Genomic DNA, 27,335 nt, shown 5'->3' with positions numbered 1-27,335 from the left:
ATTACATATAGTAGTACATATATCTCCTTTTTTCCCCCCCATTGACCTTCCCCCAGCCTCCCCTACTCCCTGTCACATGCCCTCATCCCACCCTCCCAGTGTCTTGTGTCCATTGGTTGTGCTTATATGCATGCATACAAGTCCTTTGGTTGATCTCTTTCCCCCCCTCCCCAACACTCCCCAGCCTTCCCGCTGTAATTTGACAGTCTGTTCAGTGCTTTACTGCCTCTGTATCTATCTTTTTGTTCATCAGGTTATAATGTTCTTTATTTTTCATAAATGAGTGAGATCATGTGGTATTTTTCTTTCATTGCCTGGCTTATTTCACTTAACATAATGCTCTCCAGGTCCATCCATGCTGCTGCAAATGGTAAGAATTCCTTCTTTTTTATAGCAGCGTAGTATTCCATTGTGTAGATGTACCATAGTTTTCTAATCCACTCATCTGCTGATGGGCATTTAGGCTGTTTTCAAATCTTAGCTATGGTGAATTGTGCTGCTATGAACATAAGGGTGCATATATCCTTTCTGATTGGTGTTTCTACTTTCTTGGGATATATTCCTAGAAGTGGGATTACTGGGTCAAATGGGAGTTCCATTTTTAGTTTTTTGAGGAAACTCCATACTGTTCTCCTCAGTGGCTGCATATTTTTATTGAGAGAGAGGAAGGGAGAAGAATAGAAAGATAGAAACATCAATGAGAATGGAACACCATTGATAGGCTGCCTCCTGCAGGCCCCCTGCTGGGGATTGAGCCTGCAACCTGGGCATGTGCTCAGACTGGGAATTGAACTGGTGACCTAGGTCGATGCTCAACAGCTGGGCCACACCAGCTGGGTGATTCTTTAGTGACTATTCCCTCAAGATGAAACTTCAGCCCTAGAGTCTGCTATACCAGAAGCTCTACATAACTTAGTCCTCTTTTTGACATTCAAGGGCTATTCCTGCTACACTCCCGAATGTTGGTTAATAACACATTTTCTTAAACCTCTAAGCCTTTTGATATGATGGCAAGCCCTTTCTTCTTTTCTTTGTTTGGCCAACTCCTGCCTGACATAAAGGGCGCAGCCTTTGGGAAGCAGTCCTTACTCCTTCTACAGACACAGGGCCTCTTTTTTTTTGGTGCTTTCAGTGTTTTGTGCTTCCCTGCATTAAAACACAATGTGACTGTGTGATAATTCTTGTTTCTATGCTTGTCTCACTCTACTGTGGGTTCCCCCCACCCATATTCATATTTATTCTTCTTATAAGTACTTAAGATTTTCTTATTTTTCAATTGCCGTTTACATTCAATATTCTCTTATATTAGTTTCAGGTGTACACATAGTGATTAGACAATCATATACTTACATAGATGACAAAGTGATCCCCAGATATTTCAAATATCCACCTGGCACCATACATAGTTATTACAATACTAGAGGCCAGGTGCATGAAAATTCATGCACTGGAGGGGGGAGGGGGGTCTCTCAGCCTGGCCTGCCCTCTCTCACAATCCATGAGCCCTTAGGGGCAGGAGGTGACCAGGCCATCAGGGGAAGGCAATGCTCCCATCACACCTCTGCTGCTGCCACTGCTGGCAGCACAAGCTTCGGCCGGCCCTGGTTACCTGAGCCTCGGGCGGCCTTGGGCTGCTGGGCTGCCACCATCAGAGGCTTGCCTGCCCCTCAGGCTGGCCCTGGGCGGTTGGGGGCTGAGGGAACTGGGGGACTCCAGAGGCAGGTGTGCCTGCCACCCCGGCGGGGCTGGGGGGACTGGGCGCCACCATCTTGTGGCTGTGGGCGCCGCCCTCTTTGAGGGCATGACAGTCAATTAGCATATTCCCTCCTTATTGGCTGTGGGTGCCGCCGTCTTTGTCACAGAATAACAATCAATTTGCATATTCCTTCTTTATTAGATAGGATTATTGACCATCTCTCCTATGCTGTACTTTACATCCCTGGGACTATTTTGTGACTACCAATTTGTAGTTACTAATTCCTTCACTTTTTTCACTCAGTCCCCCAACTCCCCTCCCCTCTGCCAACCATCAGTCTGTTCTCTGTTTCTATGAGTCGGTTTTCATTTTGTTTGTTTATTTTGCTCTTTAGATTCCACATATAAGTGAAATTGTATGATATTTGTCTTTCTTTGTCTGACTTATTTCACTTAGCATAATACCCTCAAGATCCATTCATGTTGTTACAAATGGTAAGATTCCATTCTTTTTTATGACCATGGAATATTCCATTGTATATATATGTACCAGAATTTTTTATTCACTCATCTATTGATGAGCACTTGTATTGCTTCCATATCTTGGCTATTGTAAATAATGCTGAATGGCCAATGGATGCATATATTCTTTTGAATTAAGGTTTTGAGCATTGTGGGCTTCAGAGTACCCATCTATATAAGCCCAGCATCTTTCATCATGGCTGCTCAAAAATAACTTTAATTAAAAATATTTTTATTGATTTCAGAGAGGAAGAGAGATTGAGAGAGAGGTAGAAACATCAATTATGAGAGAGAATCATTGATTGGCTGCCTCCTGCATGCCCCACACTGGGCATTGAGCCTGCAATCCAGGCATGTGCCCCGACTGGGAATTGAACCAGCAACTTCTTGGTGCATGGGTTTATGCTCAACCACTGACCCACACCAGCAGGGCTCAAAAAGAACTTTAAATGGAAGTAGATGGAGTAGACCTTGTTCCTAAAGTTTCCTCTCCAAAAGACACTGAATATTTTGAGTAAAGTTTATTTTCTTTCCATTTCACCCTCAAACCTCTATTTTAGGAAAAAGAGAATACTATTCCTTCTTTTCTCCTTCCTGTGCTTTACTCTATGAATTCTATTCTCTAGAGCTTTTTTAAAATGTTGATTCTAAAACCTGATCTGTTGATTGAGAACCATTGAAATCTAAGGAAGTCTAAAAACTTGGATGATTTTTCTTTTGAGTGCTTTAGTCTCTCAAGTTTGACTGATCTCAGATCTTAGATATTGAACTTGCTTTTGCTTTTTGAAGGAGCTTATGTGTGTGAAGTGCAGTCTGTTTGAGAGTGAAGAAAGCCTTAACAGCTTTCAGACCAGAGTGGGAGTCCCTGGTTGTGGCCTGTAAGCAGGGGTCTCACCCAGGTGGTTGTTATGCTTTGATCACGCTTCCAGGTCTGGCCAATCACCTGAATGGAAGAGAGTTTTTTTTCCCCCCCTTTCAATTGTGTTTTTTCATTATATCTCACATACTAACAGAACCCCAATTCTTTACATGGTTGATTATCCAAACCTTCCCTGAGGTCTTATTTCCTTTCTCTCCCTCCAATGAGCAAATCCCCTTTTATATTAACACTTTAAAGTGTCTACAAGGCTTCCTCTATAATTCAGTTCAATGGCCACCTACTATAAGGAATTGATGAGCTGTTTGGTCTGATTAGCAGTGTTTCTTTCTTTTCCATACCTCTTAAGAAAGTATTCTACTGATGCGTCACCAATCTAAGATGCTCGTTTGTTATTTTATTTTAAGCAGGCTCTACATTATCATTTAATGGCATAATGGGATCCCTATTCTAGTTGACAAACACTGTGGTGCAAATGATTTAATTTACTAGCTCAAGCATTAGTCTACATATTATGGTACTGATCAGTCATAGCATACTAAAATCACTCATCCTTAATGTGATGATTTGGTATCCCTACAGAGAATTCCAGTCATCAGGATGTCATTAGATACAGTAAAAAAATGAAAATTACTATTACACAGCAGTAAACACTATTAACTGTTAGTTAAAATAGCATTTAATTTAGTCGTGCAAGAGTTTACGAATTTCCGCAGTTTACTTGGTCCTCAAGTAATTGTCACTGCAAAGTTAATGACACTTCTGCCAATGAAATTATAGAATGAGGAGGGGGCAATGATGAACTGGTGTTTTTATATGCAGATGCCATGATGTGACAGTATAGAGTGCTTGGCTATCTGGGATACTTCCTTGATAAGAAAAAGAAGTGTGTTGGTGTCCTAAAAATATGAAGCAGGATAGAAGAATTTGTATGTCTCCAAAGTGCAGGGGCCATTAAGCATAGTTGGGAGAAGGAGGAAATGATTTCTCCCAGGCTGCTTTTCTCTTCCTCCATCAGCTCTGGCATTGCAGAGGTCTGCAGCAATGCTGATAAACTGGGGCTGCCATAAAACTCCTGCAAATGTCCCCGGCTGGGGATCTATTCTTGTAAGGAGTTATGGGCAGGTTGGATAGTATATATTTTTGCACAAGGCTCACCAACCCTAGGCTTGCAAACAGCACCAGTTTAAGTTGCAAAGCATGCATTTGCCTTGAAATGGCCTTTCCCGGTTGCAGCCTGAGTCCAGCATTCCCCAGCTTTAAATAAAATCAGCAGCAACATCGACCATGCCTATAAATGTGGGCACTCTGTGGGTTACTTGGCTCCAGAGCTCTGTCTTCATGTAAGCTGTTGTGATTCATTTCCTTGTTTATTCTTTAACTGCATGTTACTGAATTTGAGTTCTGTGCTTAAAATATTGACCTTAGCTATGGAAAGGGACACCAGGGACCCTTCTGTATATGTGGAAGGCAGTCAAAACAGAATAACAGATACCACCACTTCCTGCTTTGGTTATGCTTCTCATGCCAACCCAATAGGAAAATGATAGTTGGAAACAACCAGTCCTGGTATGACAATGGGCTAGGGAAACGGTGCTCAGTTTATAGGATCTTGAAGGAGAGCTCTAGTGAATGCCCATCCTAAATCAATGAAGTGGCAGTAACCTGGCAGGATGTGTATCTGTGGCAGTGTTTGCAGTCTGTATGTAATATGGTGCTGAGGGCCACCTTTCATCAAGAATATGCCGAGGAGGATTGGCTGGAATTGGATTCTTTGTCACCAGTGCTATGGCAGAGTCGGGACACTTGGCAGCCAACAGTGTACAGAGAATAAGGAGACCTGCATGCTTTTACCGAGGGGAAAGTCCCGGGGCTTGTGTGGTGCATGCTGGATCCCACTACAGTTACCATTTGTAGATTACATAGTCCCATCGGGGCGGACCCTGAAATGGTATCATTCAGAATAATTGCATCTTTTACCTTGATTAGAACCTTGAAGAGATGTGGAAATTCGGAAACTCTTACACTCTGTGACAAAAAAGGACACACATCTGCCACCTCTATCTGACTCAGGGATTACTTGTATTAATTTTTCAAGATGCATGTGACTAGACCCTGGGGTGACAGGATCCTGTTCCGCTGCCAGTGTGAGAGCCCAAGTGCAGATGATTCATCTGTAAAACGGATAGTTCTGGGTGATCTTTGGGGTCAAAAGTCTCTGAAACCATCCTCCTGAAGTGTCACAGTATGGAGGGCCCCTGAATTCTTTCCCATTACAATTGCCCTTATCCTACCTGTTGAGAAAATTAACAAAATAAGAATGTGTGGAAATCACATTAATTGCACATCTCACCCGGCTAATAATGCTGGGTAGGTCCCTGCAAGAGTCAACCTTCACCCTGTGCCATTCTCCCTCCAGAGGCAGCTTGCCCGGGACGCAGGGGCCAGTAGTATGGTTGGGCCATAGTCGATTCCTCTGTACTTTCAAGGGCCAGTTAGTCTAGCCTGGCAGACACTGTGTGTGTGTGTGTGTGTGTGTGTGTGTGTGTGTGTGTGTGTGTGTGTATCTACAGAATTATGGCACTCACATTTCCATTTGTGTTCCCACACAGTCTTTGGTTAGCTTTTGACACATGGAAATTCCTTTGTTGGCATATCCCTAACTAAAATTCCTGTCATGAGGTGAATACTCATCAGAAATAGCCAAATCCAAGGATTCAACCCAGGACCAATTTCTATATAGCTAATGTTCTGACGTGGAGTGAAAATGGAGAGGACATGTGTATTAGTCAGGGTTTTCCAGAGAAACAGAAACAGTAAGGATCGGCTCACGTGGTTAGGAGGCCAAGAAGTCTAGAGTCTGCTGTTTGTGAGCTGGAGAAGCAGAAAAGCAGGTGGTGTAATTAAGCTTGAGTCTGAAAGCCTGAGAACCAGGGGAGCTGATGGTGGAAGTCCCAGACCAAATTTGAAGACCCAGGAACCAGGAACATCGATGTGTGAGGACAGGAGAAGATGGATGTCCCAGCTCAATCAGAGAGCAAGTTCTCCCTTCCCCCAGCTTTGGTGCTATTCAGCCCTCAGTGGGTTGGATGAGGCCCACCCCACTGGGGAGAGTGATCTGCTTTGCTCAGCCTATGGACTACATACTGGACTATTTTCTTTCGGAGACATCCTCACAGACACACCTGAAAATAGTGTTTTTCCATTTATCTGGGCATCCCTTAGCTCAGCTAAATTGACACATAAAATTAACCATCATGACCTGTAAATCAACCAACCAGTTAATCCTTAGTAATTGGTTCTCTTCACTGTAAGGTATAGTGACTTATGAGATACTTTCTTAGCCTTCAGTATTGATTTACGTGGAAAACAATGTTCAGAAAATAAAGCATTTACATATATCATATAATATGTATTATATAATACTATTATTTCCTTATGTATCTTATAAGATAGGTATCTAATATATATATATCTATATATCTATATATCTATATATCTATATATCTATATATAGATATATACACACACACACACACACACACACACACACACACACACACACTAGAGGCCCGGTGCACGAAATTCGTGAACGGGGGCGGGGGGGGGGTGTCCCTCAGCCCAGCTTGCACCCTTTCCAATCTGGGACCCCTCGAGGGATGTCCGACTGCCCGTTTAGGCCCGATCCCAGTGGACATCCCTCTGACAATCCAGGACTGCTGGCTCCCAACTTCTCGCCTGCCTGCCTTCCTGATTTCCCCTAACCGCTTCTGCCTGCCAGCCTGATCACCCCCTAACCACTCCCATGCCAGCCTGATTGATGTCTAACTGCTCCCCTGCCAGCCTATTTGCCCCCAACTTCCCTCCTCTGCCGGCCTGGTCACCCCTAACTGCCCTCTTCTGCAGGGTTGATCGCCTCCAACTGCCCTCCCTTGCAGGCCTGGTCCCTCTCAACTGCCTTCCCTTGCAGGCCTGGTGCCTCCCAATGCCCTCCCCTGCTGGCCATCTTGTGGTGGCCATCTTGTGTCCACATGGGGGCAGGATCTTTGACCACATGGGGGCAGCCATATTGTGTGTTGGAGTGATGGTCAATCTGCATATTACTCTTTTATTAGATAGGATAGAGGCCTGGTGCACAGGTGGGGACCAGCTGGCTTTCCCTGAAGGGTGTCTTGGATCAGGGTGGGGTTCCCTTGGGGTGTGGAGAGGCCTGGGTGAGGGGCCTGTGGTGGTTTGCAGGCCAGCCACGCCCCTGGAAACCCAAGCAGAGGCCCTGGTATCTGGAATTTATTTACCTTCTACAATTGAAACTTTGTAGCCTGGAGCGGAGCCAAGCCTCCTGCTCAATCTGTGGCTGCAGCCATTTCTTTTTGGATTTGTTTATCTTCTATAATTGAAACTTTGTATCCTTGAGTGGAGGCCTGGGCCCGCCAGAGTGTGTGGAAAGCTTGGCTTCCTCTGTTGCCGGGGAAACCCAAGCCTCCCTTCTGGTAGCCATCTTGGTTGGGGTTAATTTGCATACTCACCCTGATTGGCTGGTGGGTGTGGCTTGGCTTGTGGGCATGGCTCATGCAGCGGAGTGATGGTTAATTTGCATATTACTCTTTTATTAGAGAGGATATATATGATAGGTGTCTATTATATATATATATATATATATATATATATATATATATATATATATATATATGTGTGTGTGTGTGTGTGTGTGTGTATGCCACGAAAAGCTTAAAGCTACTATCATTCTATCTTTGTTAAAGAACACTGCTTTACAATATTAATACTATAGAGAGAGGTTAAGCAGGGCATCTACAAAGATTCTTAACCACATAGGAGAGCACAGACTTGAGATTTGTACAGACTTGGGGTAACTTGGGCAATTCAAACTTTCCATCTTTTGATATCACCCTGCTTTTCCTTGTTATTTTTTAAAATATATTTTTATTGATTTCAGAGAAGAAGGGAAAGAGATAGAAACATCAATGATGAGAGAGAATCATTGCTTGGTTTCCTTCTGCACATCCCCTACTGGGGATCGAGCCCGCAACCAGGGCATATGCCCTTGACCGGAATCGAACCTGGGACCCCTCAATCCACAGACTGATGCTTTATCCACCGAGCCAAATTGGCCAGGGCTTCCTTGTTATTTTCCATTACTGTCCAGCTGGAATCCTGTACTGTGGCCAGCTTTGTCTCTTTATAGTCCCACTTGCCTACCTGGCTTTTCTTGTTCCAGATTCTATAATCAATTCCTGTACCTTACTGTAAATGTCCTCTCTCTTCTTTGTTTATCCAAATCTCATTCATCATAGGAGGCCTACCTTAAGAGTCTTCTCCTTCATAAAAACTTGTTTGTTCATTAATTCATTCCACCAATATATACTGATATCCATTGTATGCTCACCTGTGTGGGGGACACAGGAATGAATCAGGTGTCGGACATCTATCCAGGAAGAATAATAACAGTTATCACTATTATTAACTATAGCACTATCACTAATAATAGGGTATTTACCATAAGGGAGGCATAATTTAAAATGCTACAAAGATATTAACTCATAAGACCTTGAAATAAACATTTATCTTCATTTTGTTTATTTTTATTCATACTTTTTAAAATATGTTTTATTGATTTCAGAGAGAAATGGAGAGAGTGAGAGAGACAGAAACATCATTGATGAGAGAGGATCATTGATTGGCTGCCACCTGCATGACCCCTACTGGGGCTCGAGCTTGAAATTGAGCATGTGCCCTTAATGGGAATTGAACCTGGGACCCTTCAGTCCACAGGCAATGCTCTATCCACTGAGCCAAACTGGCTAGGGCTGTTTATCTTCATCTTATAAATTGGGAAACTGAGGGTATAGAAGTAAGGTGACTTTCCTTTGGATACACAGCTATTAAGTTGAAGAGTTGGCACTTGAAACTTGGCAATCTGCAGAAGGAGCAAGACAAATGTAGACAAATTTGTCTAAGTTTCAGAATCAAAGTGCCAAGTAGTTAAAAGGTTCTTATAGGGTCTGTTTTTTCCTGCCACTAGGGGAAAATGGCCTATATACACAGGGGCTTGCTGGGCCTTGAAGAGTTAGAAGGTGGAACAGTGAGTGCAGTAGTTTAGCTCACAGTTGACAGGAGGCCCAAATTTGAATCCCAGCTCCATGCTCATTAGCTATGTAAATTTGGGCTAATTAATTACTATTTTTCTGCCTCAGTTTTCCACCTGTTAAATGTGGGTAATGATGATGATGCTAATGTCTTCATTGTAAGAATTAAATGAGAGAGTGTATATAATAAAAACGTAGGATGAAAAATGCTATGTAAGTATAATTAATATTAGGGTAGAGATGGAATTATGTAAAATATTTCTGTATGTGATGTGTGTGTGTGTGTGTGTGTGTGTGTGTGTGTGTGTGTGTGTGTATGTATGTGCCTTAAGGAACCTGAATGTCCTGCACTGGAATAGTCATTGGACAGATCTATCACATATGCCATGGCAAGACGCTAAAGTTATCACCGAGCATGATACTGTTTTTAACTGCAATGTAACCTCACTGAACTGTCTTTTGATATTTGATGCTCCATCAATTGACTATTTGACACAATTATCACATAAACATGATTTATCTGAGGACATCCAGGGATAATTTGTTCCCAGCACTTTTAGTACTTCACTCTAAGATTATTCTTTAAATCAGACCCTTTCCTATGACTCCTGTGATCTTTGTTAACATGGAACAAACAAGTCATGTCCACAGCTGTCTACACAACCACAGTTAGGAGGAGTTGGTCATGTTATTGAGGTAGTACATGAGCAGAGTTGAGCTCAATAAATGCTTGGTTTATATAAAACAACCCAGTTTTTCTAGAGAAGATACAGTCTTTGGAAGAAATGATTAAATATTAGGGGTGTAATGGACCTCTCATCTACCTTTTCTTTTTTTTTTGCAGGTTCTTCCCCATTTCCACCACCACCAATTATAGTAACATGATTCTATTTTCAGTATTCATGGCTCTAGAACTTTTTCACAAGGAATCCTAGTGTTTTGGCATTGGGTGGTTCCTTTTAATATACAACACTCACCTAAAGTCTTCTGTGCTCTACCAGGTGGCTCTGATTCTTGCAGTGAGTTCTCATCTGGTTGAGATATAATATAGCCTTGTCCTTAAGCCTTATCTCAAGACTACAGACATGGAGAGTAGAATCCTCAATTCTGATGTGCTAGGAACTTTTTTAAAACACATCTTGCAGTTCTAAAGAACCTAATGTAAGGTGGGTCTATTTTTGAAATTTTCCAAGGGGGAAGGTATTTCTGGAGGTATCTGAAGATCCATGCTATAATGCCACCTCACAACTTGATTTGGCATAAACCTAAAGGACAGTATTATAATGAATACATTTAAAGTCTAGTTAACATGCATCCTGAATGTGTTGATATTTATTTTGGTTCATTTATTTTTAGTTGATGTCCTCTCCCCCTCCCCCCAGTAAGGATGGTTTTTCCAGTATCTTTGCTAGATTGCATTTCCCTTAATTAATCCATTCTTTAGGAATAGAGTTTCTTTATAAAGAAGTCACTTATATGAGGCAGAAAAACAAAAGTGAAAAAAAAAGAAGATGTCAGAACAAAAGTTAAAATGAAGGAAACTATCCTGGCATCCAGCTTGGAGAGGAGACATGGCATAATGATTGAAAGCCAGGGCTCTGGAAGACAGACAGCTTCCAGGATTGGTGTTGCTGCTAACTTAGTCCTTCTCTTCTTCAGTTTCCTCTCTGCAATGTTAGGTTAATAGCCCTTACCTCAAAGGGCTGTTCAGGGGCCCAAACAAGTTAACCTACTCAAGAAGCTAGAAGGATGCCTGGAACATAAGAATGCTGTTTCCATACTATCAGTAGCAAACCTTCTTAGCGACATGTTTTTGTGCCCATCTCTTATGTTCATTTCTCCGACCCCTTTGAATACTCAGTGTCCTCTTGCTTTCTAACTGAATTAGAAATCTAGGACAAGTAATTAAACATTAGTTATTTATCCTTGGTTGATTGACTGGTGGTCTTTTATTATGAACAAGTTTCAGTCTATGGGTTACCTCTCTTGGATATTTGACACTGTATAAATCTGCTCTGGCTGCCATAACTAAATGCCACAGACTGGGTGGCTTAGGCTTTGAGAAATTTGTTTTCTCACAGTTCTGGAGGCTGAAAGTCCAAGATCAAGATGGCCACAGGGTTGGTTTTAGGTGAGCACTTTCTTCTAGGTTCGCAGGTGGCCACCTGTGTTCTTACTGTGTCCTCACATGGCCTTTCCTCTGTGCATGTGTGAAGAGATAGATATATCGGAGGCCTCTTCCTCTTCTTATAAGGATCCCAATCCTATTGGGTTAGGGTCCCACCCTTATGAGCTCATTTAACCTTAATTACATCCCTAAAGGCTCTATTTCCAAATATAATTACCCCCCAAGGATTAGGGCTTCAACAAGAACTGTAGACTGAAGGTTTCATTGTTAATAGGCAGTAAGAAGTTTTAGGGCCAGATGATGATACAATGCTTCTTAAACTTTAATGCACCCGAATCCCCTGGACATCTTGTTAAAATGCAGATTCTGATTCAGCAGGCCTGGCTGTGGCCTGAAATTCTGCATCTAACAAGCTCCAAGGCAATGTTGTTGCTTCTGATCCATGCACTACACTTTGAGGGAGAAGTAGGGGGCAGGGAATATTTGAAATCACACTATGCATTGGTTATTCCAGAAGGATGAAAAGATAGGGCCTTGTGATTTTTCAGTTGTTGAAAGGGTGAGAGTGGGCAGGAGAAGGAAGGAGAGAAGAATGAAAAGAGAGAGTGAGGTCTCTGGACTTGATGGAGGATGGCTGGGAGAAGTGGGGTGGTTTGGGTGGGTAGGAGGGGGGTGGACATGAGCAGGCTGGTGACTTGTGAGACATTGTGTCCTGTCTTCTTCTGACTGTGGATGCTGTTCCACCACAAGCGGGGTGTGTTGAAGTGGCTGATGGGGCAGAGCTCTTTTGACGAAAGACCAGGGATGGGGAGAAGTCCAGGAACAGAATGAGAGACAGGGATTGGGCAAAGGGGGAGTCTGTTTCACACGGTACTTGATAATTTAAAAGAGTTAAAAGTTTCACTGGTGGTCTGTATAATCATGTCAAAATATCTCCACATGTGAGTGGGTGGGTCAGTACGGCCATGTCGGGATGTCATGTTCTGCTGCAATGGAACCAACAGCTGGGCCTACACAGTCTCCTCAAAGCCTCAGCCTTTACTTCCCCGCCCTGAACTTCTCTGTGCCCTAAATCCCCAGATTTATATTTTATGATCTTGTCATATTTGATGTAAACCTGTATTTAATGATGTATTTATGTCCCTAGAACCCTGAAATATGCCCCCCTGATTCCTTAATTACCTCTATCCCTGGCTGAGCAGTTTATGATTGTAAAGCGTGTCTTGGGACAGCATCATGCTCATTAATAGAGATATTGTTATAAATGTCGATACTGCTTGATCTGCTTTATTTAAACGGTATTTTATTGTTATTTCCCAGTGTAGTCTCCAATTTTCCTTATACATTTATTAGAATTACCCCCTGGGTTCCTTCTGATACCACACTCTACTATAGGCAGAACATTGTTCCCCCTTTTTGTTTTGTTTTTTTTTTTTTAATTATGTGTGTGTGTTTTCAGTGTATTGTTAAGAGAGAAGCAGTTGTCAATAACACTTAAAGAAAATTTAAAAAATTAATTTTGCCAAGGTAAAGCTTTTAGGTTAAACAAACAAAGCAAATAAAAAACAGAATGAGGAAAGCAAATGTAAATAAGAGCTAGAGATAAAGGGAAATCAGAATGCCAAAATTAAGTTTGTAAATCAATCCTTAATTATAACAGGAAGGCCCCCCTCCCCCCATATACCGATATCTACAGTTTACTTGTGCATTGGAGATATTTCAGTTGAAGTCCATAGCACAGTGTAGAAATAGGTAGGTGCGAAATAAATATTAGCCATGATTATCATGTCAATCTGAATTTAAATCAGAGTTTATACATCAGTTGTTTTCCATTATTGACACAAATGAAGTGCCAGACAAGGTGCTAAGCATTTTAAATTCATTACTTAATCCTTTCACCAATATTATGAAGCATCATTTTTAATCTCACCCAATATGTTTTTATTTCAGACGTATTTTTCATCTCTAGGAGTTTGACTCGGGGTCTTAAATATTGTATGTATCTCTCTTTGGCATGCTTTTGTTTTTCTGTTCCTTCTTGAATGTATAGAATATAGTTTTAACATTCTCATCTACTAATTTTCTACTCTGCATCATTTCTGGGTCAGTTTTGATTGATTTTCTTTTTATTACTGGTCATAGTTGCCTGCTTTGCTGCATGCCTAGTAATTTTTGATGGGAACCCTAACATTGTGAATTCTACTTTGTTAGGTCCTATATATTCTTGTATTCTTTTAGATGTTCTTGAGTTTTGTGTTGGGATGTAGTTCAGATACTTAGAAACATATTGATCCTTTTGAGTTTTATTTTTAAACTTTGCAGGTGGGACCAGAACAGCTTTTAGTTTGGTACTAATTTTTTTCTTCCCACTGACACAACACACTTCTAAGTACTGCTACCAATGCTCCAATGTATTAGGAGGTTTTTCCACTTTGGCAGGTGGGAACGTGAACGATTCCAGGTATTATTTAGCTCTAGGTGCTGTTCTGCGTGGTCCTTTTGGGCTGTTCTGTTCTGACCTCTGGTAATTTCCTCATAGGCATGCTGTGATCAGTACTTAGCTGGACACTCAATGCGGACCCACTGCAGATCTCCAGAACTCTCTCTGCAAACTCTAGCCTAGTTGACCTCTCTGAACTCTCAGCTCTCAACTCAGGGACATTGCTGAGCTACTTCTGAATTCCCCTTGCCTACACGGTGGCCTGGGAACTCTCTCCAGGTAGATTGCTGGACAACTATAGGCTCAAATTATTTCGCTTCACACAGGGATCTAATATTTGAGATCTATTATTTCATATATTTTGTCCTGTTTTATTAGTTGTTTAAAGCAAGAGGGTAAATCCAGTTCTTATCACTCTATAATGACAGAGAGTGGGCATTCTGAAGTATTATTTATATTCCCACTTTAAGGGTGAACAGGTAGTAGGGTAGAGTGACTCATCAGAGCCTCGCCTGTGGGAGAGCCCTACTGCCTGCACACCCGTGCACCTAACAGTCATCGAACACTGACTCCTAAGCCTTTAGGTCCTTAATACAAGGCCAGATCTGTACGTTTTCATATTCATTCTTTTGACTCCTCCTATATCCCAAACGGTAACTAGTTTGGAAGGTTAAGATTATTTAGTTCAAAACCTGTAAATAGTTTTTAAATAAGTAAATGATGCTCATAACATTCCTAAGGGAAAACCCTGATTTTGATGATCACTCACCCTCTATTTTTCATGTATAAAGGAGTTTGTTAATCTCTCCTGCCATTTTCTTATTAAACATTTATTTATGGAAGACATTTAACATTTAAAATAAATTTGAAGAAAACAGAATTACAGGAATAAAGAATTATGGGTTAAGAATTATAGCACCTCAATCATTTGGATTTGCCAAAACTTTTATGGCATGTAGATGACAGCTGAGATATAGAACAATAGACTTACTATTATGTACAATTTTCTTTATTTTAAATATTATATTTTTATTGATTTCAGAGGGAAAGGGAGAGGGAGAGAGAGAAAGGAACATCAATGATGAGAGAGAATCATTGATCGGCGGCCTCCTGCATGCTCCACACTGGGGATCAAGCCCGCAACCTGGGCATATGCCTTGGCCAGGAATCGAACTGTGATCTCCTGGTTGACACTCAACCACTGAGCCACTCTGGCTGTGCTATGCACCATTTTCTTGCCAGCAGTAATTTTACCCCTTTCTCTCCATTCAAGAAAACATCACACCAAAAAAAGAGTGACATTATAATAGGGATAACCCAGAATCTCCTTTAGTTTATAAGTAAAAAAACACACAAAACAAACAAAAAACATTGAGCCTCCGGTACTGAAATTATGACAACACATCATCAGTGTGTTGCTATGACAGGGGCTGGGAGCCTGACTTTGATGGTAGGAGTGTGACACAGACTTTAGTTTACTCACCTTAGTCTGCTAGGGCTGCCATAACAAAGCACCACACTGGGTGGCTCAAACAACAGATACTCACTTTCTCACAGTCCTGGAGGCCAGAAGGTAGAGATCAAGATGTCAGCAAAGTTGGTTTCTTCTGAGGCCTCTCTTCCTACCTTACTGATGCTGCCTTCTCGCTGCGTCCTCACCTGGTCTTCCCTTGTTACATGTCTGTGTCCGAGTCCCCTCTTCTTAAAAGGTCGCCTTCCTATTAGATTAGGGTCCACTCTAAGACCTCTCACTTTAACTTAATTAGCTATTTAAAGACTCTTCCTTCAAAAACAGTCACATTCTGAGGAACCACAAGTTAGGACTTTAACATAGGAATTTCGGAGGGACATAATTCAGCCCATAACAACCATGAATGCCTGGAGAAGTTAAGCTGCCTATTTAAGCTTTCTGTTCTTCAACCTGCCCCAATAGCCAGCATTGTTGCTTTATGCAAAGCTCACTTGTTTGACTGGGGCATCTGGACTTAAGAACAAGTTGGCCAGTTCAGGCCAGTACAGGTAACTTATCACTGCTCTGGCTGCTTCTCTGGTTAGGAAACTGGTATTTCTGCTGCTCTTCCAAGTGAGAGGAATCAATTCTTCCCTGGGGGCTGAGGGCCCACTTCATCAATCTTCTTGGAGTGTACTCAGCAGTACCCTGGTACTTAGCAAAGGTTCATCCTTCACAAACCAGGGAGCACCTAGTTCTCAGCCATTTACTTAGAACCGTGGTCAGCAAACCGCGGCTCGCGAGCCCCATGCGGCTCTTTGGCTCCTTGAGTGTGGCTCTTCCACAAAATACCACGGCCTGAGCGAGTCTATTTTGAAGAAGTGGCGTTAGAAGAAGTTAAATTTAAAAAATTTGGCTCTCAAAAGAAATTTCAATCGTTGTACTGTTGATATTTGGCTCTGTGGACTAATGAGTTTGCCAACCACGGACTTAGAAGATCAGTCTGACCAGCTTGCTTGTTTCTGAGCATGCAAAGGGTCTTGCAGGGAAACGCCATCATCTCCCTTGTTACCTTCCCTCTCCCTCCTGCGTGGTTCAGCAGGGATGGCAGAGGCTACCCCTCAGCACCTGTCTCAGATGTGGCCTGACTGCCAGGGTGCCACGGCCAGCAGCCCAGAGTGACCAGCAGCGCAGAGCAGGATAGCATGCAAGCCTTTCTCAGTGAGGCATCTACAGAAGGATTTTCATTGGGGCGGGGGGGGGGGGGGGGGGAGGGAACCAGGAAGAAAATGAAACATATTTTCTGTGGCAAAATTGGGCTATGTCTTCCATCTCTAGTAGGCAGTTTCCTTTTTGAATCTGCATATCTTATTTATTTCTGAAACATATTTGAATCCCTACTTTATTACTTCAAAAATGTATAGTAATCCTAATTCCTGCTTGTGTTTTATTTAACCCAATCTACAAATGTAGCTCATAAACATTAGTGGAAATGAGTTCACATTTTAAAATCTATTAATCTAACCCTGCTCATTATATAAGTGAATTGATAAATAGCAAATAAATCAAACTATGTGCAACAATAAAACAAATTAACCAGTATCATTTAAATAATTGCTAACACTAACAGTCATAACAAAGCCTAACAAATGAACACTTCAAGAGGGTTCTCATTTTAATTCTGTCCTTACGTAAATAGCACCAGACTTCAAATGGATTTTGGAAACCATGTGAGGAAACCATTGGAAATCAAGGAATGGAGTTTTTCCCACTCCAGTGGATGTTTAAATTTGGACCATCCCTAAAGGAAGGCCGAGTTCCTTGGCTCCAGCCCTGACATCCCTGAATTCCTCTCCCTTTTCCAGTTTTGAAGAAACAGGGCACCTTAAGCTAAATGCCATGCATCCTCTCCAAGGTCATTTTCTGCTCTCAGGACAGTGCAGCAGTGTGGGTAGGTGGGTGGGTGGAGAGACATCAAGCTTGGTGGACATCAAGCTTTGTTAACTCATTTGACTATTTCCCAGTAGTACAACTTTAATTATGCAGGCCTCAATTTCTTCATCTGTAAGACTGAGGTATTGATGGCGATGATCTGAAAGCGACCAAATGTGATAATGCATGTGAAGCACTCACAGCTGGTTACTGTGTGTTGAGTAAATGGTCAATGCCGCTTCCATTACTACTACTATTGCCACTCCCCTGAAGCGTATATGTCCTTCCCTTCCCCACTGCATTCTTTTTCTTTTTAGTTTTTTTGACATTCTACTTTGCTCTTGAGATATAGAATTTATATACCTCTAAATTCTGAGTGTGACATACTATAATTACAGAAGGAGTGGATGTCAAATGTTTTTTAAACCACATGTGCTATGCAAAGTGGAGTTATTAATATCAGGAATAATAACCCATCTAAAGACCTCGTAATCAAAAGTTTAAATCTGCCTCTGGTGTTAGTGGGAAACATTTCTGAAACACCCAAAGGTGCAGTGCACGTTTGTGTGTGCTCAGATCTTTGAGGATTGTGTTCATTCATGCAGTCACTCAACCATGTAATTCATTACCTGTGTCTGTAAACAACTTCAAAAAAATCTTCAGGCCAACAGAATTCTCTCTGGCCCTCCATATTTTTTTACCACTTCCCCTTGTCAACCTACCACTTCTCTTGATACTGTTAGGTTAATAGATTTCATCTGGGGCTAAGAAAAACAGAAAGCCCATTTCCCCTCTTAAAGAAAAACTTTGTGAAAACAAACAAACAAATATTTCAAGAGAAGCTGAGTATAGGTATTTATGTGTGCACATTTTGATATTTTGATGCATTTCTATGGTTAATATGGAAATGGAGAGACAAGCAATTCTAAATAATCTCTGACTTCCTGTCAAAAAAAAAAATACAGCACCTATTCAAAAGTTTTCTACTCCCACCTCCTCCTGGTGCCTTCCCCTATTTTATTTTTTAGTTTAGTAATTAATTCTACTTAACAAATACTTATATACACCACTGTGTACCAGCCACAGTTCTGTTTATTTTTAAAGTTAAACTATTTTAAAATGATTATAAATAAAAATGTAGTTGTAAGAAAGAGTACAGATAATCCATGTACCCTTTCCTGCACAGCTGTGGTGCATGCTCACAACAGGACTATCGACAGAGCCAGGATGCAGAAAATCTCTCTCTCTCTCCAAGGTCCTCTCATTTGCCCTTTTGTAGCCACACCTACTTCCCTCCCATGCCTCCCCCTCTGCATTCACCAAACTGTTCTCCATTTGCATAATTCTAACAAAATTATAATAAATCAGATCATACAGTGTGTAACCTTTGAGATTTTTTCTTCCATTAGGCATAATTCTTTGAAGGTTGCTGCGTGTATCAGCACACAGGCTCATATTTACATATATGTGCATGTATGGTTAGTCTTCCATGGTATGAATTTACCACCATTTATTTAACCATTCATCTGTTGAAGGACATCTGCCCTCGCCACCCTCCCCCCCCCCCCCCAGTTTTTGCCCATTATGAGTAAAACTGCTATAAACATTTGTGCATAATTTTTATCTTCATTTCTCTAGGATAAATGTCCAGAGTTTAATCATTAAGTCATGTGGTATTTGCGTGTTTAAATTTGTAAGAAACTGCTAAACTGGCTTTGCAGAGTGGCAATACCATTTCCTCCAGCAGTGTATGAGCAACTGAGTTGCTCTGCATCCTGGCCAGCATTTGCTGTTGTCACTATTTTTTAAGCCATTCAAATAGGTATGTAGTGATGTTTCATTACAGTGTTAAATTGCATCTCTCTAATTGCCAATGATGGTGAACATCTTTTCATGTGCTTGTTTGCTATCTGTGTGTTCCCTTTGCTGTGTCTCTGTGTGTTTTTTGTCAATTGGATTGTTAGTTTTTTTAATGTTGAGTTTTGAGAGTTTTTTATATATACACTATAGGCCCGATGCATGAAATTTGTACAAGAGTAGGCCTTCCTTCCCCCGGCTGCTGGCACCGGCTTCCCTCTTGCACCCAGGACCCGGGCTGGCTTCCCTCCGGCCCCAGCTTTGTCCGAAAGGATGTCTGGAATGACGTCTGGTCTAATTAGCATATTACTCTTTTATTATTATAGATAAGTTATTGTAGTCTACTGATGTCATTTTCTTGTTTTGAGTAAAGTGTAGAAAACTTGCCTCTCTTTACATCTCAACACTCCCTTTTCATATTATAATTCTTAAATATTTCCTCCACATAATTTAGTACCATATCACACAGTGTTTGCGTCATTAGTCAATCATAATTTAGAAGGCTCAAGAGGAGAAGGAAAGCACATTGTATTTATCCATAACATTGCTTGCTGTGTTATTTAAAAAAAAGTGTTTTTATTGATTTCAGAGAGAGGAAGGGAGAGGGAGAGAGAAATAGAAACATCAACAATGAGAGAGAATCATTGATCGTCGGCCTCCTACACACTCCCCTCTGGATATTGAGCCCAAAACCCAGGCATGTGCCCTGACTGGGAATGTAACTGTGACTTCCTGGTTCATAGGCCAATGCTCAACCACTGAGCTACACTGGCATGTGTTCTTTGTTTGTTTGTTTTTTTTTCTGCTTAGAGAACTTCCTTTAGCCATTTTTTGAGTAGATTTGCTGGTGAGGTTTTCTTTAACTGAATATTCCTTTATTCATTTCTGAAGGATAGTTTTGCTAGATATGAAATTTGATTGAATGTTCTTTTCTTTCAGTATTTATAAAGTATTATGTTTTTGGCCTCCATGATTTTTGATGAAAAATCTGCTGTAATTTGAATTATTTGTTCCCTCACAGGTAAGGTGGTATTTTTTTTCTTGCTGCTTTCAAGATTTTTTATTTGCTGTTGATTTCTGAAGTTGGAATTTAGTGTTTCATGGTGTGAATTTCTTTAAGTTTATCCTATTTGGAGAATTTATTGCACTTTTAAAATCTGTCTTTTGCATAATTTAAAAATTTGTATTTTTTAGTTCTAAATTTCTATTTTTTTATATCTTCTATTTGTTTGCTGAGAATTTCTGTGTTTTTTTTTTTTAATATACTTTATTGATTTTTTACAGAGAGGAAGGGAGAGGGATAGAGAGTTAGAAACATCGATGAGAGAGAAACATCGATCAGCTGCCTCCTGAACACCCCCTACTGGGGATGTGCCCGCAACCAAGGTACATGCCCTTGACCAGAATTGAACCTGAGACCCTTGAGTCCGCAGGTCGACGTTCTGTCCACTGAGCCAAACCGGTTAGGGTTGTTCTTTATTTTATCTGAGATTTTCTGTTTTCTTTTGTTCCAAGTGTGTTTTTGATTGCTTTTTAGAACATATTTATGATCATTGTTTCTTTAAAATCTTTGTCAGGTAATTCTAACATTTCTGTTACTTCATTGTTGGTATGTATTGATTGTCTTTTTAAATTCAGATTGAGATCTTTCTGGTTCTTGGACTGATGAGTGATTTTCAGTTGAAATCTGGACATTGGTGGTCTGATGTTATGAAATTCTTGATCTTATTTAAATCTTCTGTTTTAGATGGCTTCTTTTGACACTATGGCAGTAGAAGAGGGGTGGTACATCCTCATTACTGACACGTGAGAGTAGAAGTCCAAGGGGCTCCTCATTATTGCTGAAAGGGGCTGGGAGTGTTAACATAAGGGACATTCAAAACTGTAAATAATTTTTGTGAGATTATTTGAGCCAAAATGTCAATAATTGTTGGGAAGCAGAATCTCAATGGCCTAGGGCATGACTGCCCACTATAAACTGCTTTTTAATTAAAATGTTTTAATTTCAGACCATCCTTTGTGGTTACTTTAGGTCTCTGAGTTTGCAAGGCTGCTATGCAAGCCTTCCTGAGTTAGTCAGGTTAGCATGTGGCCCCTTTTCATCCACAGGAGTTTCAGCTCTCCACCAGGCTTCTACTGAGAACCCTGTGGAGGGTAGGGTGCCAGGGTGTTTCCCTGCATCTAGAAGGGTTCAGGAATCTGGAAAAGGGGCTGTGAGTAAATTAATAAAGAGACTAAACATGAAATATAAATTTGGAAGGCATTTTGGGGAGCCAGAGGAGACCTAGCTTCAGTAACCAAATTCTCTGAATCTCTGGACCCCTAGCTTTTTATTAACACAAATTTCCCTAAAGCAAAGCAGATATACATATCAAAGGTAAGGTTTGGTATACAGTAGGCATTGTTAGGTTGGGTGAACTGCCTTTGGCTGTCTGGCAGGAGGCAATAACTTGTATCTTCAGCCCTGCTGAAGCCTCAAGGTTCACCAACCTTTTGATGAACTTCTTGCATTTATGACCTGCTGGAATTAGCCCCTAGCAGTAGGGTGCCTTATTACTGCTTTTCTTGTGGCCTCTATTGACACATCTTCTGGTGGGGATGAACGTTCCAACTCCTTGTTTGGTCTTCATTGAGGACTATCATTCCTGTGGGTGTGTTTGTGCACTTGTTATAGCCTCATATAGGTGGAAATCTACCCTCCACTGGGCCTTTGTTGGTATGAGTGTGGATGGGGCCACAGGTTTTTCTTTTGTTGTTGTTGTTTGTTTTTTATAGAGTTTTCCTAGAGTAGAACAGTTATTATCTAAAAGTTTTTCTGTCTTGCTAGGCTGCCTTTTTCTGGTTCTCTGGTTGTTGTTTGTTTTTGCTGTGCTTGGAGTTTCCAGATTGACTTCTTAGCTCCAAATCTTGAATATATGAGGCAAAAGGAAAACTCACAGAACTCATCACTATATCATTCTATGTCCTGAGGTCCTAAGCTGGTCTGCTTCCTTCTTTCCACCATTCAGAGTCATATTTGTTTTACATATAATGCCCAGTGTCTTTAGTTGTATTTAGCAGAAGCAACATGGAAAAGTACACCTACTTCATCTTCCCAGAAGTGGAAGTCCTAATTGACTCCTATTTTAAGGAGAATGTTGAGTCCATCAAAGTTTTTTATTTCTATCCACTAAAGTATTTCTTTTCATTAAGTTTTTCCTCATTTCCTATTGCCACAGAGGAAGAAATTCTACTAGTTTTCTGGGGTTATAGTCTCCCTTTATGGCTCCCAGGCCATCACATTTCCTCTTGTTTGCTCTGAAAACTTGCTTCACCAATGATCCCTTCCTGCTTGTATCTTATTTGATAAATGCCCTCTTTCAGTTTGAGGCACACTTGTCTTAAAGAAACTGACCTTTGACCTGTTCTTTCCTGAGATAGTCTTTTTTTTTCCTTTCCCTTAAATGCAAGTCTTTTTGAAAGCATTGTCTCTACTCTCTTTTTCCAATGATTTGCCATCCTCTCTACCCTTAATCCTTTGCAATCTATCTACTGACCTTACCAGTCTATTGAAATTGTATTCTCCAAGGTCACCAATCTACATCTGGAAATCCAATCCACTGGCCTTTCCTTAGTTTCCATCTACTTTCATCTCTCTGCAGCATTTGGCACCACAGGCACTTGGAAATTCGCATCTCCTTGGACTTCATAGCTTTGAGTTACCCGCTGTCCTCCCTGGCTTCCCTTCTTACTCCCACACTTGTCTTGTCTTCAAGGTGCTATCCTCACTTTGCTTTCCTCTCTCATATGATTCCATGCCTTCAGCCCCACGACTGATTCCAAAACAATATGCAGAGGATCTTAACTTTTTATTTTTACTTTTGATCCTGACATCTTTTTTGGACTTCAGTTTGACATATCCGAGTACCTTTCATTTGCCACCAAATATCCAGCCAACCCTTCAAAAGTCTATCTTAAACCAAAATCTTCATCTTCTCTGCCCCCAATGCTTCTGTTTCATGTTTCCAATTTCTGTGACTGGAACCAGTACCTTCCCTGCCAGCAGGCATTGAGACTTCAGCGTGGTGTTTGACATAGCTCAGCTCTCACTTGATAGCTTCTGCTAGAAATTTACCAGTTTCTTGCTGTTACCCCGTTTTCATCCACACTGCCTTACCCAGTCAGGTGAACTTGAACTTTTGCCTGAACTATTCCAGTAGTTCCCTACTTGGTCTCTTTGCTGCCAGTCAATTTCTAGTCTAATCAGTTTTATACATTGTAGCTAGATTAATCTTCCTTTATTGGCTTCCCTTTCTGAACTTCATTTTCTTTGGCAGGCATTCAAGGCTTCTGTGCTCTGGCCTCGATCTACCTTTCCAGCATTTTCCCAACATTATTCCCATGGAGACACTGGGGTTTTGCAAAACTAAAACACTTATTGTTCTATCATCCTTATTCTCTCCTCCCGCTCCAGCACCTAAAATGGGGGTATTATATCCATCCTTCCTTTGCACTTCATATTTTTCTTTTGTAGAGTACTCATTGATCTAGAAGTTGTGTTAGATATATATACTGACTTTACTTCTACTAGACTGTCAACTTAGGATGAGGTTGGTTGATCATTGATTGAGTCATTTATTGATTCATTCAACAGATTTTTAAGGCATGAGGGGCTCTGTGCAAGGCACTGGGGATGTGATGTGACAGTGAAAAAAAGCTCCTCTTGTTGCTTACAGCCTCCGGTTCTTATTCTTTGTTGTTAGTTTGTTTTTATATTGCAAAGAATGCCTAGTCCTAGATTAATGTCTGGCATATCTAGTACGTACTCCTTATTAAATAAATGAATGAACTAGCAAGTGTGTAGGAGAAGATTACTAAAGTTGCATAATGACTTTGTTTTTAAACTTTCTGGCATTTAACCCTTTCTGATAAAAGAGAAAATAAAAATTGAGCAGCAGAGGAAAAATTTATTAGAAATAAATGCAAATGCAGGAATATATCATCCGAGTCTTTGGATTAAGGCTACGATACAGCAGACATTTTCAACCAGTTTTACAAATGATAGCAATATTTAAAGAACATCCGTCTCAAAAAATGTAGTTTTGTAAGAATGAATAAAAACTCTGACTCAGGGAACTGTCTACTCCAACTAGCTCTCCATATTTAATTTGAGGCTTCTTAGCATAATAAGACATTTGTCCTCTTTGTATTTGAAACAGGGGTTTCATTTTACTTCCTACTGAGCTTTCCAGTGTGAATTTTCTGTTGCAATTGCCCCACTTAAAAAGTATGTCTTCTATCTGGCTGAGGTTTCTTTTCTCAGCTCTCTGGGAGCTTAAACAAAAGAATTGCTGGGAAAATGAAATAGCAAACCAGTAAAGTGAGAAGCCCTGTGAATGCCTGCACTTTTCTAGAGAGTCTGCAGAATATTGGAATGTTAGCCCTCTTACTCTTGCTTTTCACTCCTCAGATCTTTACAATGTTGCTACAAAGCCAACTGCAGAAATGAGAGGTTTAGGCAACTGCTTTTCTCTTCCCCAAGCATCACACTCCAAATATTTCCTCTGCTCCTTTGAGCACATGCATTATCAATGGCCAACAAGAATAAGACAAGTTTATTCTAAATACTTCACTTACTTTTTCCTCAGGCTATTCATTTAATTCTTAAATCCCTGGATGTTTCATTAGCTTTTAAAAATATTCTTATAAAACTTCTTTCAAACACATTTAAAGTTTTAGAGTCACTAGCTAGGTCCAACTTTCATAGTCATACCTAAACTGTGCCAAAGACTTTGGGGCTTTGGATAATTTCTAATAAGTAACATTTCAGACCGTACACTCTGCCACACATTCATCTGTTTGGGGTGCAGACATGAGATAGACTGGAAAGTTAAAGAAATTTCAACTCTCTTTGTCCGATGGGAATTGAAGACTGTTTGCTCTGTTTTTCTAGCTGCTTCTCCTAAAGTCTCTATGTATTGAGATGAGCATGGGGGTACCTGTGAATCAGGTTAGCAGGCAGTGCCACACTGATCTTGTGTCATGTTCTTAGATTTGGGCTTGATACGGGGTGGTACACAGGAGCGAGGGTCCACCTTCCTTCCTTTCCCCTTCCTCAACAAACTGGCTCTTCACCCCTAAGCAGAGCAGCGGCCAGGCTTGGTGCCATAGCGTCCTGTGAAGTGATAGAGTGAATACCATTCGTACAATCCCAATAACAGACTGAGGATGACAATTTGGGGTGGGGTATGGAGCACCATTTGGCATGCAGATTTGGTCCCTATACTGATTTATTAATATTTTAATCCTAGAAAAAGGGAAGGCGATGCTAAAAAGGAGCTTAGAGAACGCACAAAAGTGGGGAAGTTGGTTCGTTACATCACATAGTAGCGCAACTTTTGCACAAAACCAAAATGGCAGCTGGTTCTGCGATTTCACGAACACATAACAACCCACATGCCAAAACCCCCAAAATTCTATTTCAGCAAGTTTTTCCTTCTCTATAGGAACTGAGCCTGTCAGCAGCATAAACACTTGCAATCCTGCACTTCCTAGGATGCATGTGCTATCGAAAAGGGAGGTGTTAATTGCTGTGCTAATTACAACATGATTGCTTTGCACTTGTTTTGCACTTGTAGGTGATTAAATTTTTAACGAAGCATATTACTTGGCACTGTTAGCACAGTTAACACATTTCTCTCTCTCTCTCTCTCTCTCTCTTTTATGCCTTGGGAGAAGTCCCACACCGCAGACCCTTCCCTGGCTGTGATGTGCTGTTGTGTTTGGAAGCAGCCTCTGTTTGGGCTGTGGGTAACAGGACTCCAGCTTCCTGCTTGGGAAAGAGCAGCAGCCTATTATAATCATACCCAGCATGACAGCACTGGCCAGATGCGAACGCAGAACCCACAGAGGTATTAGCTAAAAATTAGGCCGTGCTGCCAACGCCAGTCTCCAGCCTTCATTGAAAAACTCCAGCGACTCCAGCCAGTCAAGCGGCAGTGTTGGAGGGTTTAGCAGGAAGGCAGAGAGATGACAGCAAGTTCCACGTGATTTATTTCTGCTTTACAGCCTGTGTTCCCAGCTGAACCAGAGCACGGGAAACTTGCATCTGTTACATGGGCAGCCCTGTCTCTCTGGGTTCCCACTGTGCGGCAGGCTGCATCCTCCGTGGAAGCTGATTTTGTGTTTGTGCGCCTGTGCACGTATCCTCCCTCCTCTCTAGGCCTCCGAATGCACAAGTGCCTGGGAAAACAAGTCTGGCTCTGGGAGGAGGGCCGGACAAATCCGGGGGTCCACAACCGGGGTTGGACGTCAGAGAAATGTCACACAGCTAAACTGGCATTAATGCTGCACGTCAGCAAACAAACAAACAACACACCTATGAAACCAGAGAAGACAACCATTCAACTTTTTATGACTCAACTCTCGTGACTGGGCAGTTTTTTGCAGCAAGGATCCCGGGAGGATGGTCTTAGGAGAACCGAGTGAAGAGAGGAAATAAATGCACCAGGTTGCAGGCGAAGTGCCTGCTCATCCGAGGGGCTTTCTTGTGTGCCCGTTGGCCTGGCCAGGGGCTGCGTAGGCCAAAGTGGCAAAACAAATTCTCGAAGGAAAATAAATTCCTCCAAGCCTGAACTAAGATTTGGTTTCTAAGCCTGATTAAACGTCTCCAGACAATTTTATAAACTTTATCAGTCCAGAGCAAAATAGTTGTCCTTATCCTATGCAGTTAATTGATAGATACCCTTCAGGGGCTCAGCGTGGTGAAGAAATGCACAAACAAGTGTAACAGATAAAAGGATCTACTGAAAGTATTTGGAATTTTATATCTTGTTACACGAGCAAAGCTTTGAAAGTGACTTCTGTAGTGGTGCTCCCTAGTCAGGGAATATAGCTGTCATAGAAAAATTAATTCGATTTTAACTGTCAGTTTCATACAGTTCTTTTATTAAGAAAAACCTTTTCACCCTGGCTGGGCTCAGTGGTTGGAGTGTCAGTCTGAGCATTAAAAGGTTGAGGGTTCAATTCCTGGTCAAGAGCATGTACCTGGGTTACAGGATTGGTCCCTGTCCTCTCACGTTGATGTTTCTCTCTCCTTCTCTCTAAAACAAACAAACAAACAAATAAATAAATAAATAAATAAATAAATAAATGGAGAAAGTGAGGATTAACTAAAAAAAGAAAAAAAGAAAAGAAAAACCTTTTCTATTCTAATGAACTAATGACTGGGCTTTCTTTTTCTCTGCTTTTAACTAGTGAGTTTAACAAACTTCATTTGCAAACTGCACTCTTCTTATCAACTTTTTTTGTTGTTGTTGTTAATCCTCACCTGAGGATATTTTCTCCATTGT

The 27,335-nt window shown here is 41.1% G+C and overlaps 1 pseudogene across 1 annotated transcript in view; it reads left to right on the top strand.

Moving 5' to 3' along the window:
* LOC307103842 (large ribosomal subunit protein eL28-like) overlaps window positions 1–27,335 on the top strand; it is a 60,084-nt pseudogene that overhangs the window by 6,066 nt on the left and 26,683 nt on the right. The window lies entirely within an intron of this gene.

Source organism: Cnephaeus nilssonii (assembly GCF_951640355.1).
Source record: "Cnephaeus nilssonii genome assembly, chromosome: 7".
In the NCBI taxonomy this organism is placed as follows: Eukaryota; Metazoa; Chordata; class Mammalia; order Chiroptera; family Vespertilionidae; genus Cnephaeus; species Cnephaeus nilssonii.
This window is presented reverse-complemented; position numbering and strand designations above follow the sequence as displayed.